The sequence below is a fragment of the Gossypium hirsutum genome, chromosome A07 (genome assembly GCF_007990345.1).
Source record: "Gossypium hirsutum isolate 1008001.06 chromosome A07, Gossypium_hirsutum_v2.1, whole genome shotgun sequence".
NCBI lineage: Eukaryota > Viridiplantae > Streptophyta > Magnoliopsida > Malvales > Malvaceae > Gossypium > Gossypium hirsutum.
In genome coordinates this window covers 57,698,892-57,714,561 of record NC_053430.1, presented here as the reverse complement: position 1 = coordinate 57,714,561, position 15,670 = coordinate 57,698,892, and the positions used below count along the sequence as shown (strand labels likewise).

The 15,670-nt window shown below is 34.4% G+C and overlaps 2 non-coding genes across 2 annotated transcripts; both read right to left on the bottom strand.

Moving 5' to 3' along the window:
• Positions 1 to 8,868: 8,868 nt before the first annotated feature.
• On the bottom strand, positions 8,869 to 8,974 carry LOC121204325 (small nucleolar RNA R71). The gene has a single exon (XR_005899252.1). It is a non-coding gene; the product is annotated as a small nucleolar RNA R71 (small nucleolar RNA).
• Positions 8,975 to 14,188: 5,214 nt separating this feature from the next.
• On the bottom strand, positions 14,189 to 14,295 carry LOC121203952 (small nucleolar RNA R71). Its single transcript, XR_005898884.1, has one exon. It is a non-coding gene; the product is annotated as a small nucleolar RNA R71 (small nucleolar RNA).
• Between the last annotated feature and the right edge of the window lie 1,375 nt (positions 14,296 to 15,670).

Genomic DNA, 15,670 nt, shown 5'->3' with positions numbered 1-15,670 from the left:
GTGTAATTTCAAATGTTTTTAATGGTTTATTAGGTAAATAAGTAATTAAAGTTAAAAATTAATAAAACTAAAAGCTATATTTTTATTTCCATCATCTTCCCCACTGAAATTTCAACCCAAAATCATCCATGGGAGAAGCTTTTGGTTTGGACAAGCTTCAAATACTTGATTAGGTACGGTTTTAGCTCTGTTTTTTATGATTTCTACGTTTTTGAGATCGTTGCTTCATAATCTAGTTAGCCCGTACCTCTGATTTCAAAACTATTAAATTATTTGAATGTTTCCATTGTTGAATTCATGAGTATTTTGATAGTTGATGATGGAAAATAAATTATTGTTGTTGGATATACTTGTTTTGTAAAGTGAATTTTGGTAAAATGCCAATTTTGGGCTAAATTGTGAATTATTAAAATTATGTGGTTGAAAGTGTGATTATTTGGAAAATATTGGCTACTAAGGAAATAAGAAGAATTCAGCTAAGCATCGGTAGGATGAAATTGCATGAAATTTGTGATTTTATATGATAAGGACTAAATTGCAAAAATATGAAAGTTTAGGGGCAATTATATAAAATTACCCTAATGAGTATTTTGGACTAAATTGAATGAATTTTTGATTAAATAAGTAAAATTTGATATTATCTAGATTGCGAAAAATGATATTTGGATCTAGAACAGGGGAAAAACAAAGTTTCGGACTAGTCGATCCATTCCGTCATTTAGCGATCGAGGTAAGTTCGTATGTGATAATTTCATATGTGATAAACAGTTGTGAACTTAACGAATTCATCCAAAGCATCTGAGTTGGGTAGATACTTAACAAAAGAGTCCGCCAAACCACAGAACTCGTCAAAACTAAGTGCTTGCCACATGGCACAATGCATATAATTTTTGTACTTAGCCAAGACAAGTATTTTACTTACTCATATCTATTCTTATTATACCAACTATACGCCAAACAGTAACTTGATATAGAGACTTCCCCATGCGGGCTATTACATTCCTCCTACACCATCGAACATTAAAAAATAAGGGTCTTCATAGGGATGCTTACCTCATGATTACTGGGCCCAGCCCTATCACCCTCTGTACCACCCCACGACCCCTCCTACTACCGCCACTGCGAATGCTTCTACCCTCAAGATGACTATTCTTAATCCTGACCATTTGGGGGGAACGAAAGAAAGAGAGAAGCCTAATAGAATTACCTTGAAGATGCAGAGACGTAGTGAAGGGAAAAAAGGAAGCAAGACACAGATAATGGAATTAAAAAAGGAAGAAACTCAGGGATTTAGATAGAAACTTAATCGACAAGAAATTTGGAAATTGATTTTAGATAGAAAGGCTCCATTTTCCCTGTGTCTCAATTTATATAGCCAAACATCCAAGGGAAGCTTGAGTTTAATTTGAAATAAACTGTTCAAATCATTAAATCCATGTTTGAAACCTGTTGGAGACGAAGAGGGCTCCTCTTAAACCCCTCGATAACCAGAAAAGTGGGAATGTCCACTAGAGTTAGTCGTTTATCAGGTAAACGCCAAATGGCATTCGTCAATTCAAGAGTCGTTTGCTAGCATCATGTTGAACGAATGACTAGTTAAAAGAATAAGCCAAGGAATCTGTCAGGATAGCAATAAGGTTGTCTTTATGTAACTATCCGCCTTATATAAAGAAAGGAAAAACCTGTCGTTTGAGCGGAACGTGTAACACCCCGTACCCGAGACCGTTGCCGGAGTCGGACACAAGGGGTTCACAGACTAAATTCGCTTACTATCGCAGTCCATTTTAAAAATTTCCAGGCAGTTGGCTAACTGCGTCACTGTGACCTTAAAAATCATATCTTGAGTTTCACAACTCGAAAATCAGTTTTGTAATTTTTCCCTGAAACTAGACTCATATACCCATATAAATATTTTTTTCTAGAATTTTTGGTCTGGCCAATTAGTACAGTTTATTAGTTAAAGTCTCCCCTGTTACAGGGTGCGACTACACTGACCTTCATGCATTACAATTTGGATATCTCCCTGTACAGGGCTTCAATACAGATGTCGTTTGTTTCTATAGAAACTAGACTCAGAGAGGAATCTATACATATATGGCATGACTTCTAATTATCTCTGGTTAATTTATAATGAATTTCCAAAGTCGGAACAGGGAATCCAGAAACTGTTCTGGCCCTGTTTCACGAAAACCTAATTATCTCTTAACATACCACTCATATGACCATTTTGTTTCTTCCATATGAAAGTGGATTCATCAAGGTTCATTTAAATAATTTATTCACTATTTAATTCCATTCCTACTATTTTTAGTGATTTTTCAAATCTACATCACTGCTGCTGTCAGCATCTGCCTTTAAGGTAGACTTTACCTATTTCATAGTTTCCATGATTCAACTAGCCCTTTTAGCATAAATAGCACAAATTATGATAATGATTAACCATTCCCATGGCCAATCCTTGTTAAGCATATCCACACCTCTCAATAACCATATCCATACCAAATGATTATAACATTATGCTCAAACATATATAAGCCATTTTCGCATGGCTATCCAAAATTATACAAAACCGAAGGGTACATGACCAACAACAAAAGGGTTGTCCTATACATGCCATTTTCAGAGTTCAACCAAAAGTGTACCAAAAGGGTTTTGATAGTGTGAGCGACTTCGACTTCAATAATCCCGAGTCCGATAGCTGACGAACCAAAATCTATAAAACAGAGATTCAAAGAACGGAGTAAGCATTTAATGCTTAGTAAGTTTTAAGCAAAACAAAGTGTTCTCAATCACTATCATTGGTCATTCATTTCAACTGTTCGACGAAGTTAATCTAGAGCTTCATCTCGATCTATAATATCATTAAACGCAACACTTGGCTGCCACATATATACTTTCGAATAATAATGACCTAGATGGTCAAATATTTCCAAAGCACATTCTTCATTGATTTTCAACTTTCAATAATCCTTTCCACTTGTTCATAATCACATCCATACTTTTAAGTATTTCAACATGACAAGTACTAAATTACCATAGGCACATAAAGAACCAACATATTCCTTATCACATATATGTAAGCTTACAAATCATAATCCTTACCTTGTACTGGCACATCTAACTCAACCCAACCCATACTCAGATCATAAGGCTTTTGGGCAGAATATGCACTAATACATAAGAATATTTCATCGCATACTTTATTATACAAACATACCATTACCAATTAGATCATTCTCACATTTGGAGTTATAATATTAATCACATTTACCTACCTCTTTGATACTGATAATTCACCTCGAAATCACTCCACCGATGAGTAAGTAATACGTACCTGAACATCTTGAATACATAATACTTATTTGATGGTAACTTAATGCAGATACTCAATATCAAAGTCTTGCTTGAATCCTAGCATTTAGCCGTCGGGTCTTTAGAGCTCGGCTATAGTACGAGCACGAAGCCTACGGACATTAATCAGGATAATATTCTCGCATAAAGCCTGCGGGGTTTTAACCCGGATATAGTACTGACACAATTGCCCTTCGGGACTTATCACATTTATACACTTCCACATCCATCTCATTGGTCATTCGGCCTTATCACATATATACACTTTCACATTCATCACATTGGCCATTCGGCCTTATCTCATATATGCATGTTCACATTCATCACATTGGCCATTCGGCCTTATCACACATACACATGTTCACATTCATCACATTGGCCATTCGGCCTTATCTCATATATGCATGTTCACATTCATCACATTGGCCATTCGGCCTTATCACACATACACATGTTCACATTCATCACATTGGCCATTCGGCCTTATCACATATATATACACTTTCACATTCATCACATTGGCCATTAGGCCTTAAATTTCCAAGTCCAAACACATATGAACTTACCATTTGAGTTTAAGACATATCATGGCCACATCATATCTTATTAAATCAACTCATTATGTCCTATTATGATTGAATTTACTCAACCTTTAATCACTTAAAACTTACCTCGGATGTTGTCGAACGATTTCGGCGGCTATTCGACCACTTTTTCCTTCCCTTTATCGGATTTAGTTCCCCTTTGCTCTTGAGCTTAATTCAAACAAATTTAACTCATTAAAGTCTCATTTTGCTAGCTTATGGCCGAATATGACAAGGAGTTTGATAGGTCATATGGCCACCTTTTAGCATGCAAATGATATCAACACCAATCCACCTTGGCCGAATATCATCTCCATGACATAGTAAAGATTTGAACCATGGGCTATTTAGAACTCACGCTAACTACTAAAATATGCATGCATCTCATGGAACATCATCAAACATACCTTAGTCTATCAAACCACCATAGCCGATTTCCTCAAAGCTCTTTTTCCTTCTTTTTCTTTCTCCTATTCGGCCAAGAACAACATGAGAGCTTTTCTCTTCTTTTTTTTTTGGTCATGCATGAGAATGATGAACACATTTTTTTCTCTTTGTTTTCTTCCTTCCATTTCTTATTAGTTTATTGCCCATGCTTCTTATTTTATTTTTCCATTAACACAACATGTTTCATGACATGTTTTGCCCATCATCCCTTGTCATGGCCGGCCACTAGTACTTAAATGGGGGGAAATTGACATGCAAGTCCACCCCTTTGATTACATGCACTATTAGGCCACTTGCATTTGCCTAGCACATTTCTAAATTTTCTCACATAAGTCCTATCAACTAAATTCACATGCAATTAACTAAATCGAAGCTTAAAACTTTCACACATTTATATTCACATATTTTAGGCAATAATTATCACATTCAAATAATTTGGTGGCTCGGTCTAGCGGTCCCGAGACCGCTTTCCGACTAGGGTCACTTTAGGGGTGTCACAGAACGAGTTCGGAATGAACCTATAAATAAGAGGTCAACACTAAAGGAAAAGTAAAGGTGTCTACCTCTATGTTATGAAGAGAGTTATCAAATGAAAGAGAAATTGTTTGGATTCCAACTATAGGTTTAGGCATGAGAGGAAATTTCAAGGATGAAATTTTCTTTAAGGGTGGGGGAGTTGTCACACTTGGATTTTTTCGAGGTCCCGAATTTAAAGGAGCGACTGAGAGTTAATTGAACAAAATAGTGAGTTGGCAGAATCTACTGGAAATAGTGGAAATTTTGTGACTGTTGGTTAATTAGTTAAGTTTTAATTTTGGTTTGGTTAGGATGGAACTGGTTGGTTCCATAATTGGAGACACAATGATTATTGATAGGGCACAAAAAGGGAAATTTATGTATAGCTTACATAGCGATTAGTATTACAGGATGATTGTGACGCATTTGAGAACACGATTAAACGAGATAGAAAGAGAATACACCAAAGTACGAAGATAAGAAAAGCTAGTAAAAGAGTCAGAGAATGAAATTTAAGCTTGTTAATAAGGGGACCCGCCAAATTGTAATGATAAGAGGAACTAGTATAAGATGTCTTAACACGGCGTGATAATGGAAGGGATACCTTCTTTTAGGCATTTAAGTATCTGCCATTATGAGTTCATCAGTGGTTGGTGAGTAAACCAACATTGAGTGTGATAAAGTGAAATGATTAAGCATATTCAAATATTAAGGTTTTGCGAGTAAATAGGCCACCAGTAGCAGGAGAGTTCATCAAGGATTTATTTTAGGAAGGAAAGTATGCTAAGGAAATTCACCCAAAGAAGCAGATGTCCATAGAGACTGCATAGCGTGGAATAGTCTTTGGGAATTATCAAAAGAGAAAGTCTGCCGATGGTAACTTAGAAAGAGATATTTCACTGAGTACTAACCTTTTGTTAAAGTATCCCTGTAGAGTGGGTTGAGTTGGAGAAAGGTCCTAAGGGATTGTACTAAATTCAAGTCATCATGGGGAAAAGGGATATATAAATCATCCACCAAATTTCATATTCAAGATCGTAAAGGAGGATGTTAGATTGGGTCTTCTGTAAGGGTCTATGTTAGGGATTAGTGAAAAATGGGAATCGTTGGGTAATGTGGTAATCAAATGTTTAGTTTAGTGTGGGATGAGTGGATCAGAGTAGGGATTCGCCTTAATGGCAATGATAATCATAGTCCGCAAATAGAAAACGTAGTCACTAAACCATGTATGCACAAGTCTGATTATCTTAAGGAGGCAAGACTATGACAGTTAAATGGGAATCTAAGATGAAGTAGGACAGGACCAAATTTCAAAAGAAATTGTTGATTAGAATAGCATGATACGGCTAATTTGTTGGGTAGTTAAGCCAATGGTAGGAATCAGGAAAAGCAAGGCATTGGCCATACCGGAAGATATGAGAAGTTCCCAATCTTACACATGGAGTTCAAAATTCTATGCCTTTATTATTTTTCCTTAATTAAATAAAAAGAATCTTTGTGATACATTGTTGATCAGGATCTCACTAAGTTCTTCTGAGCTTATAAAATTTACTGCTTGTATGTAGGGTACATGAAGACTCGAGGATCAAGTGGAAAGACCAAGCCAGACACCGCCATATTCAAGTGATTGGCAATGTAGTTATTTCATGTATATAGATGGTAACCCTTAGAAGCCACGCCTTAGGGGCTAATATAGTGTAGCAGTAGTAAAGACTTGAGTTGAAATTTGTAAATCATTATATATGTTAATAATAACGAATGTCTACAAAAGCTTAATATTGAATGGAATTGAATCTAATTGCAAATTTAGTTATGAAATTGATCGTTAACCATGGAATTAAGGGTTGATTGTTAAAAATGATAGATATTTAGATACAAAAGTAAATTAATGAATAACGAGTTAGCAGTTTGCTAGGTTGTCCAAGTCATTTGTGACACCAAGAATTTTAATATGTTTTATTACATTTTCGCATTTCTTAAGTTAGGATTAAAATATTTCAAAATAATTTTTTTACGTATTATTTTGAGTTAATTGACCTAGTCGAGCCAATACCAGCCTTAAGGTGGTTTTAAAGATTTACTTGAGTGTGCATGACACCTAATTTAAGGCCCAAGAGCATAAGTAATGGAAGTCAAATTGTAGCACACACATTTGAAGTCACAATACAATCGAGCTGACCAAGGAATTCACATTCGAAGTTGTGTATCACGACAAGGTGTGATGTGAGGCCAAAAATAAGCAAACGTATTTCTGTCCACACAATACACTGTTTTATATAATTAAGGTTGGTGTTTACCCTAATTAGGGCTGCTAAACTCCCCTATAAATAGTTAAGTTGAGGAAAGCTTTGGGAACTTTTTGACGCATTAGTTTTAAGGTTTGTTTTAGTAGAATAAGGTTAGTTTAGGTTTTATTTTATTTTTCTAAACAGTTTTATTTCTTGTTCTTTAGCTTGGATTCGATTGGAATCCAAGTCTTTGCAATTCAATATTTCATTATTTTTCTTTTATTCTTTATTTGAAATGGAGATATCTCAAGCACTCTCAAAGGATTTCGCTATTCTGAACACTCCAGGATATCATATGGACAACTTCTATCTTTTCTCTTTTATATTATTTTGTGTTCTTTGCATAAGTAATTTAATTGTAGAAAAGATGGTTTTTAAGACGATGAGTGGCTAGATATTTAGAGAGATTTACGAGTGGCTGTGGGAGTGATTTACGGAAGAGTTAGGGTTTTTCTAATAGGATTAGTTGGTGTAAATACATGTATTCTTAAACCCTAGGCTTGATGACCCTATGAAGTAATATAGGTAAATGGATCGAGAGACGAAGTTACCGAGTAAATCATGTATTCATCCCAATCAAAAAAAGCGAGGCTAAGAGTTAAGCGTATACTGGTTGATTAGTTAGGCAGTAGAGGTCAAGAGGTAGTACTGTCTAGGTAATAATTAATTTTCTCATAAAAACCTTAAGTCTGAAGCTGGTTACAACCACGGAAGCAAGTTTAATCTTCTATCTACTATTCAAGAGATTTTCGTTTGTTAACATTATTTGTGTAGTTTTGATTTTTAATATTATTTGTTTATCTTAAATCTTTACTATTGATTTTCATAATATTATTTTTAATAATTATTGTTTATATCTGTTGTTGTAGGTAATAATATTTTTAGATTTAATTCAACCTCCCTTGGGTACGATCCTCGGAATACTTTCTGGTGTTATATTGTAACAATAATTTATATTACAATTTGACCTATTCGCTTACAGATACCACACTAATTTTATATATTTTTATTTGCACGATTTATACTCTAAATGTTTGCACGTTTGGAAGTGATATAGGAACATTAAAAAATTATAGAAATGATTCGTTATTTTGTTTATTAACTTTAAATTTTACTGTAAATGCCAAAAATATTTTTCTCTGATTTTAGTTTATGACCAAAACTTGAAGTACTCCAATCGAGTCATTTCTTGATCCGAAGAGTTGTTCAGATGAAACCGTCAATTCATGCAAAACTGTCCACCTGCAGTAACTAATTTACCTTGAGAAAACCCTTTATTTGACAATCCACTCGAACTACAAGCCCGGATTCATGGAGAGATACTGATGGCTCAAAGAACATTGCATGAGTATGCATTGCCAACACTTGATTTTGTACAAGGCAACATTGAACAACAGATGATCAATGCCAATAATTTTGAGATCAAGACGAAAATGATCGAAATGATCCAAAACACCTTGCAATTCCGAGGGAACATGATGGAGGATCCAAACAAGCACTCGAAGTGATTCCTCTAGTTATGTGACACTTTCAAATACAATGGGGTGTCTTCGATTATTTCCCTTTTCTTTATGTGACAATGTTGGTGATTGGTTATATTCATTAGAACCAGGTTCCGTCATTACATGGGACGAATTAATGGAAAATGTTTTACATAATTTTTTCCCTTAGCATATCCATTTAGCTCCGTCGAGAGATCACCAAATTCAAGCAATTCAAAGTTGAAAATTTATATGAAGCTTGGGATCGATTCAAGTCACTGTTGAGGAAGTGTCCCCATCACGAAATGCAAGAGTGGCTCCAAATGCAAATATTCTATAACAATTTATATAATAATTTGATATCCTCTTCGGATGGTGCATCCAGAGGTGCTTTAATTAACCATACATATGAGTGAGCATGTCAAATTATTGACGATATGTGGCCAAATAAGAGGTTCACTTATAACCCAATACCACAAGCGACAAAAGCCACCCAAAAAGTGGACGCTTATCAAATCAAGTTGGAGAAGTTGAACTAATTGGAAGAGCCGGCCCAACACTGCGAGTAAAATTTGGATCATGAACTGAATGAAGTTAACTACATGGGTAATTTGAAACACGAAAACATACACACTTTTTCATGCCCTTTTTAACTCAAATTCATGCAATTTTGTAGTAATTCTTGTCGAAAAATATATAATAATTATAAATAATTAAATTGTACTTAAATTATAAACATGTTGAATTTTAATTAATTTTATAATTAATTTTGATTACTTTTGATCATTTTTGACTGGTTTGCACAAAAGGCAAAAAATTGGCTCAGCAGACACTTCTAGAAGCACAAAATTGAGAAGTGATTTTTGAAGCATCAAGCCAAATTAATTTTTCAGCTAAAGATGGTCCAAACTATGAATATTAATTCATAATATAATTAATTTTAATTTTAATCCAATTTATTTTGGGTTAAATAATTATTATTAATTAATTTTGAAAAGAGACCCAATTGAGTTGAACCGAGAAAATCGATCCAACCGAGCACCGGGCTGCCTAAAACCGTCCCACATGCTGACCCACTCAGCTTGTTTGGCTGATCATTTGGCTTGCAAAAATGCCCTTGAAGACTTCTTGAATTTGCATTCATACCCCTTCATTACTCATACCTTTCTAGATTTGCCCTTACCTTCAAATAGCAAGTTTGAAACCTTCAATCTTGCCACATGTGTGGTTGGCTATGGGGGGACTCTATAGCTGCTGATTTTTGCTATTTTTTATCAGCCTACTCAATCTATAAAAAACCCCTTTGGCTACTCATTTGAAACACACCTCAAAACCTCTCAGCCTTTCACTTCTCTCTCACATTCTCTCTTTAATCCCCTTCCATTGTTCTTCATTTTCTCCCCCATTCCCTTATCGATTTCACCTCTTGAAAACAAGTCCTTAAACCACCATTTGGAGAAACATTCAAGTGTTTGTGGAAGTCTCGGTTCAACAAGAACAAGCGGAGAAGGAAAAGAGGAGCAAACAAGTCAAGCCGTAGAGAAACACTGGATTTGATTCTTGTTCCTTATCCTTTTAATTTTATTGTTGTTGTTCTAAACATGTCTATGAATATTTTTGATGTTGATATGTTTAATTTAATTAATATGGCTTAAATTTAATTCGTGTTAGGTTGATTGCATTTTGTCCACTTAATTTATTAAAATTGTGTTTGTGTTGTTATAGGCCTTAGTGAGATGTTTGATTAAGTAAAACCATGAGTAAGTTATTCTTGCATTACAACTATAAGGTAACTAATGAATTAATTATTTAAACGGATTGAAATTGTAATTAATTGACACGATACTTAATCAGTGCATGTTTAACCATCTAAGGCAGCTAAGAGTTCAATTAGCAACAGTATGTAACGATACATTAGCCTTGCATGCAAGATTATTCTGATTAAGCTGTTTCAAGGTAGGAATCCATTGTTACCTCACGTAATCTTTTATGTGCTTATGAGATTGAATTAATTTTTTAAATTGACATAGAGATATGTACAATAGATTATTTTTAATTTCACAAGTATGTATGTGCATTAATGCATTTGCTTATTAAAATTTGTTTAATTGGTTGAATTAGCATAGAGATATAGTCAAGAGATAAATGGATTTTGGTAGGTGAGTATGTTCATAAGTTACAACATTACCGAGTTGCCATGAATTTATTCATAACAACATGAACATGATTTTAGTAATTTTAAGTTAAGAAATGTAATTAATCTAACACAATTATGTCATCTTAATTAAAATCATATTTTGAAATCGTGCATTGGAACTTTTATTTTCTCTTTATTTATTTTACTTAGTTAAAAATCTTAGTTTTCAATCACCTCCTCAAATCAAAATATTTTTCTTCACCGAAGTGTTTTTAATTGCATTCATAAATAGTTCTTTTCATAGTCCCTGTGGGTATGATAACTCGACATTTACTTGTCACTTTATTGCTTGTTATGATTGTGTACACTTGCACATTTTCATCATTCCAGTAATATGGGTGGAAATCCCTATTCAAATACATGAAACCCTAGTTAGAAGGATCATCCAAACCTAAAATGGGAAGGAAATCAATGAGGTAAAAACCAAATGCAAAATCGAGCAACTCTTCCTTACCAACCTCTACATATACAAAGATCTCAAGACAGATTCACAGGGAATGACCATAGTGTATGTGGTCAACGACTCAGTTGAGTAGAAGGAGAGATCCAATTAATGAAGATAGACATTCTAAAAGTATAGTCTATGTGTACTTTAACCATAAACACCTTTATGGATTTCAAAGAAAGCATCTAGAACCAAATGAACCAAATGATGGAGATAATGAGCAACATGTAAAGGTAAATTGGTACAGGAACCCGAGCAATATAGAGAATAATCCTCGGAAGGGTAGAAAGGAGCATGAAAATTCTATAGCCTTGTGATCTGGAAAGATTCTTAATGATATGAAAGATCCTTTTCAAACAAATGAGGATTTGCAAGAATCCGTCGTGGAACCCAGGAAACACGAAAATATACACTTTCTCATGCCCTTTTTGACTCAAATTCATGCAGTTTCGGTAAAATTCTTGTCGAAAGATATATAATAATTATAAAATAATTAAATTGCACTCAAATTATGAACATGTTGAATTTTAATTAATTTTATATCAAATTTTGATTAATTTTTATTACTTTCGACAACTTTGCACAAAGAGCGAAAAACGGCTCAGTAGACACTGCTAGAAGCACAAAATCGAGAAGCAATTTTGAAGCATCAAGGAGAATTAATTTTTTAGCCTAATATGGTCCAAATTATGTGTATTAATTCATAATATAAATAATTTTAATTTTAATCCAATTTAACTTGGGTTAAATAAATTATTGTTAATTAATTATGAAAAATGGCCTAGTTGAGCTGAACCGAGAAAACTGATCTAACCGAGCACTGGGCAGCCCAAAACCCCTCCACTATTCATGTCTTTCAAGATTTTCCCCTACCTAAAAATAGCATGTTTGAAATCTTCAAACATGCCACATGTGTGGCCGGCCATGGGGGGAGTATTTGGCTACTGATTTTGGCTATTTTTAGTAGCTTACTCAACCAATAAATACCCCCTTGGCTGCTCACTTCAAACACATCACAAAACTATTCATTCTTCACTTTTCTCTCACTTTTTTCTCTTCATTGTTCTTCATTTCCTTCCCCATTCCCTTGTTGATTTCACCTCTTGAAAAAGAGTCCTTAAACCACCATTTTGAGCAACATTCAAGTGTTCATAGAAGCCTTGGTTCAACAGAACAAGCGGAGACGGAGGAGCAGAGCAAACTAGCCAAGCCTTGGAGAAACACCAGATTTGATTCTTGTTCCTTATCCTTTTAATTTTATTGTTGTTGTTATGAACATGTCTATGAATATTTGTGATGTTGACATGTTTAATTTAATTAATATGTCTTAAATTTAATTCGTGTTAAGTTGATTGCATTTCGTCCACTTCATTTATTGAAATTGTGTTTGTGTCGTTATAGGCCTTAGTAAGATGTTTGATTAAGTAAAACCATGACTAAGTTATTCTTGCATTACAATTGTAAGGTAACTAATGAATTAATTATTTAAACGGGTTGAAATTGTAATTAATTGACATGATACTTAATCAGTGAATGTTTAATCATCTAAGGTAGTTGAGGATTAAATTAGTAACGGTATCTAACGATATATTAACCTTGTATAACTTGTAAGACTGTTGTGATTAAACTGTTTCAAGGTAGAAATACATTGTTACCTCACATAATCTTTTATGTGCTTATGAAGATTGAATAAATTGTTTGAATTGGCATAGAGATGTGTACAAGAGATTATTTTAATTTCATAAGTATGTATGTGCATTAACACATTTGCTTACTAAATTTTGTTTAATTGGATGAATCGACATAAAGATATAGTCAAAACATAAATGGATTTTGGTAGGTGAGTATGTTCATAAGTTAGCAAATTACCGAGTTGTCGTGAATTTAATCGTAACAACATGAACATGAGTATAATAATTCTAAGTTAAGAAACATAATTAATCTAACACAATTGTGTCATCTTGATTAAAATCATTTTTTAAAATAGTGCATTTGAACTTTTATTTTATTTTTATTTATTTTACTTAGTTAAAAATATTAGTTTTAAATCACCTTCTCAGATCAAAATATTTTTCTTCACTAAAGTGTTTTTAATTACATTCATAAATAATTCTTTTCACAGTGTGGGTACAATAACTCGACATTTACTTATCACTTTATTACTTGTTGCGATTGTGTACACTTTCACATTTTCGTCACTACAAGTTTTTGGCGCCGTTACCAATGAATGTTTTAAAAAGTCATTATTTGTGAATTTGTTAATTTTGCATTTTGGTTTATTTTTCTATTAAATTTTAACTTAATTAATTTTTTTTGTTTTGTTTTAGGTGTTTATAAGAATTGACCAAATCATCGATTTACTCCCTGTAGACCCTAAGATTGAAAGAAATTTTCGATAGCAAATGAGACGAGTAAGTCAGAGAAGGACTGAAGAGATGAAATTTGAAAATTTGAATCGAGGAAACAGAGCAAACCCTACTCAAAATCCTATCCTTATTGCTGATGATAGTGATAGAGCTCTAAGACAGTATGTCATGCCAGTGTTTCATGATATTAATTCGGGTATTAAGAGACTAGAAATCGAGGCACAACAATTTAAGCTAAAGCCAGTCATGTTCCAGATGCTTCAGATAGTGGGCCAATTCAGTGGAATGCTTACCGAAGATCCTCATCTTCACTTAAGACTGTTTATGAAGGTGAGCAATTCTTTCAAGCTAACTGGAGTACCCGAACATGTGCTACGATTAAAGTTGTTCCCATATTCGCTAAGGGACAGAGCTCGAGCCTGGTTGAACTCATTGCCACCAAATTTAATTTCCACATGGCAAGAGTTAGCAGAAAGATTCCTTATGAAGTATTTCCCACCTAGCAAGAATGCTAAGTTGAGGAATGAGATTACTGCTTTCCAACAAATGGATGATGAGTCCTTGTATGAGGCATGGGAAAGGTACAAAGAATTATTACAAAAATTTCCCCATCATGGAATGCCTCATTGTATTCAACTTGAGGCGTTCTATAACAGTCTCAATGCTCACACGAGGATGGTAGTAGACACTTCTGCTAACGGTGCTCTCCTTTTTAAGTCTTGTAATGAGGCTTATTAAATCAATGAGAGTATTTCCAGTAACAATTATCAATGGCCAATGAATTGATTAGCGTCAAGAAGACAAGTCATTGGAGTCTAGGAAGTGGACGCTCTCACTTCACTTGCATATCAGGTATCCTTAATATCCTCAATGCTTAAAAATTTTACCACTAATTTTATAGCTCAGCCACCAAACCAATTTGAAAATATAGCCTATGTCTATTTTGGGGAAGGACATTTGTTCGAAGAATGTCCATCAAACCCAGAATCTATGTATTACATGGGTAATCAGAACCAAAACTGAGGAAGTCAAGGACTGCAATCCAATTTCTATAACCCATCGTGGAAAAACCACTCGAATCTTTCTTGGAGTAACCAAGTGGCTGGAACCAGTAACACTTATGCACAACCTAGACCGACCTAGCCACATGTTTTCCCTCAACAAGTTCAGAAACCAACTCAAGTTGAACGCTTCCAATAACTTAGAGAACCTATTGAAAGCATATATAGTAAAAAATGACGTCACTCTAAGGAATTTGGAGAATCAAGTAGGTCAACTTGCTACTGAACTTAGGAACCATCCACAAGGTGTTTTACCTAGTGATACAGAGAATCCGAGGAATCCAAGGAAGGAGCATTGCAAAGCATTAACATTGAGGAGCAGAAAGACAATAGAGCCTAACACCGTCAAAGTTGAAGAGGAGCCAACTGATGATCAAGACTTAGTGGAAGTTCAACCAAGTATTGAAATTCTAATTTCACCAGAACCAGAATCTGCAAAACCCGAAAAGGTGATTTCTAAACTAGACAATTTTGATAAACTAACAACTTCGTTAGATGCAGGGTTGCCACAAAAGATAAATCAACCAGTTCCAGTGAAGAAACCTCCACCACCCTACCCTCAAAGACTTCAGAAGCAGAAGCAGTAAGTCCAATTCAAGAATTTCCTAGATGTACTCGACCAATTTCATATTAACATCCCATTGATTGAAGTACTTGAACAAATGCCAAAATATGTCAAATTCATGAAGGATATCCAGTCTAAAAAATGAAGATAAAAAGAATTTGAGATGGTAGCCCTGACGAAGGAATGCAGTGCATATCTTTAAGACAAACTACCCTCAAAGTTGAAAGATCCTGAATGTTTTACCATACCTTGCAACATTGGAGCAACATACTGCGGTAAGGCACTATGTGATTTGGGTGCGAGTATCAACTTGATGCCTATGTCCATATTTAGGAAGTTGGGAATAGGTGAAGTTAGACCTACTACGGT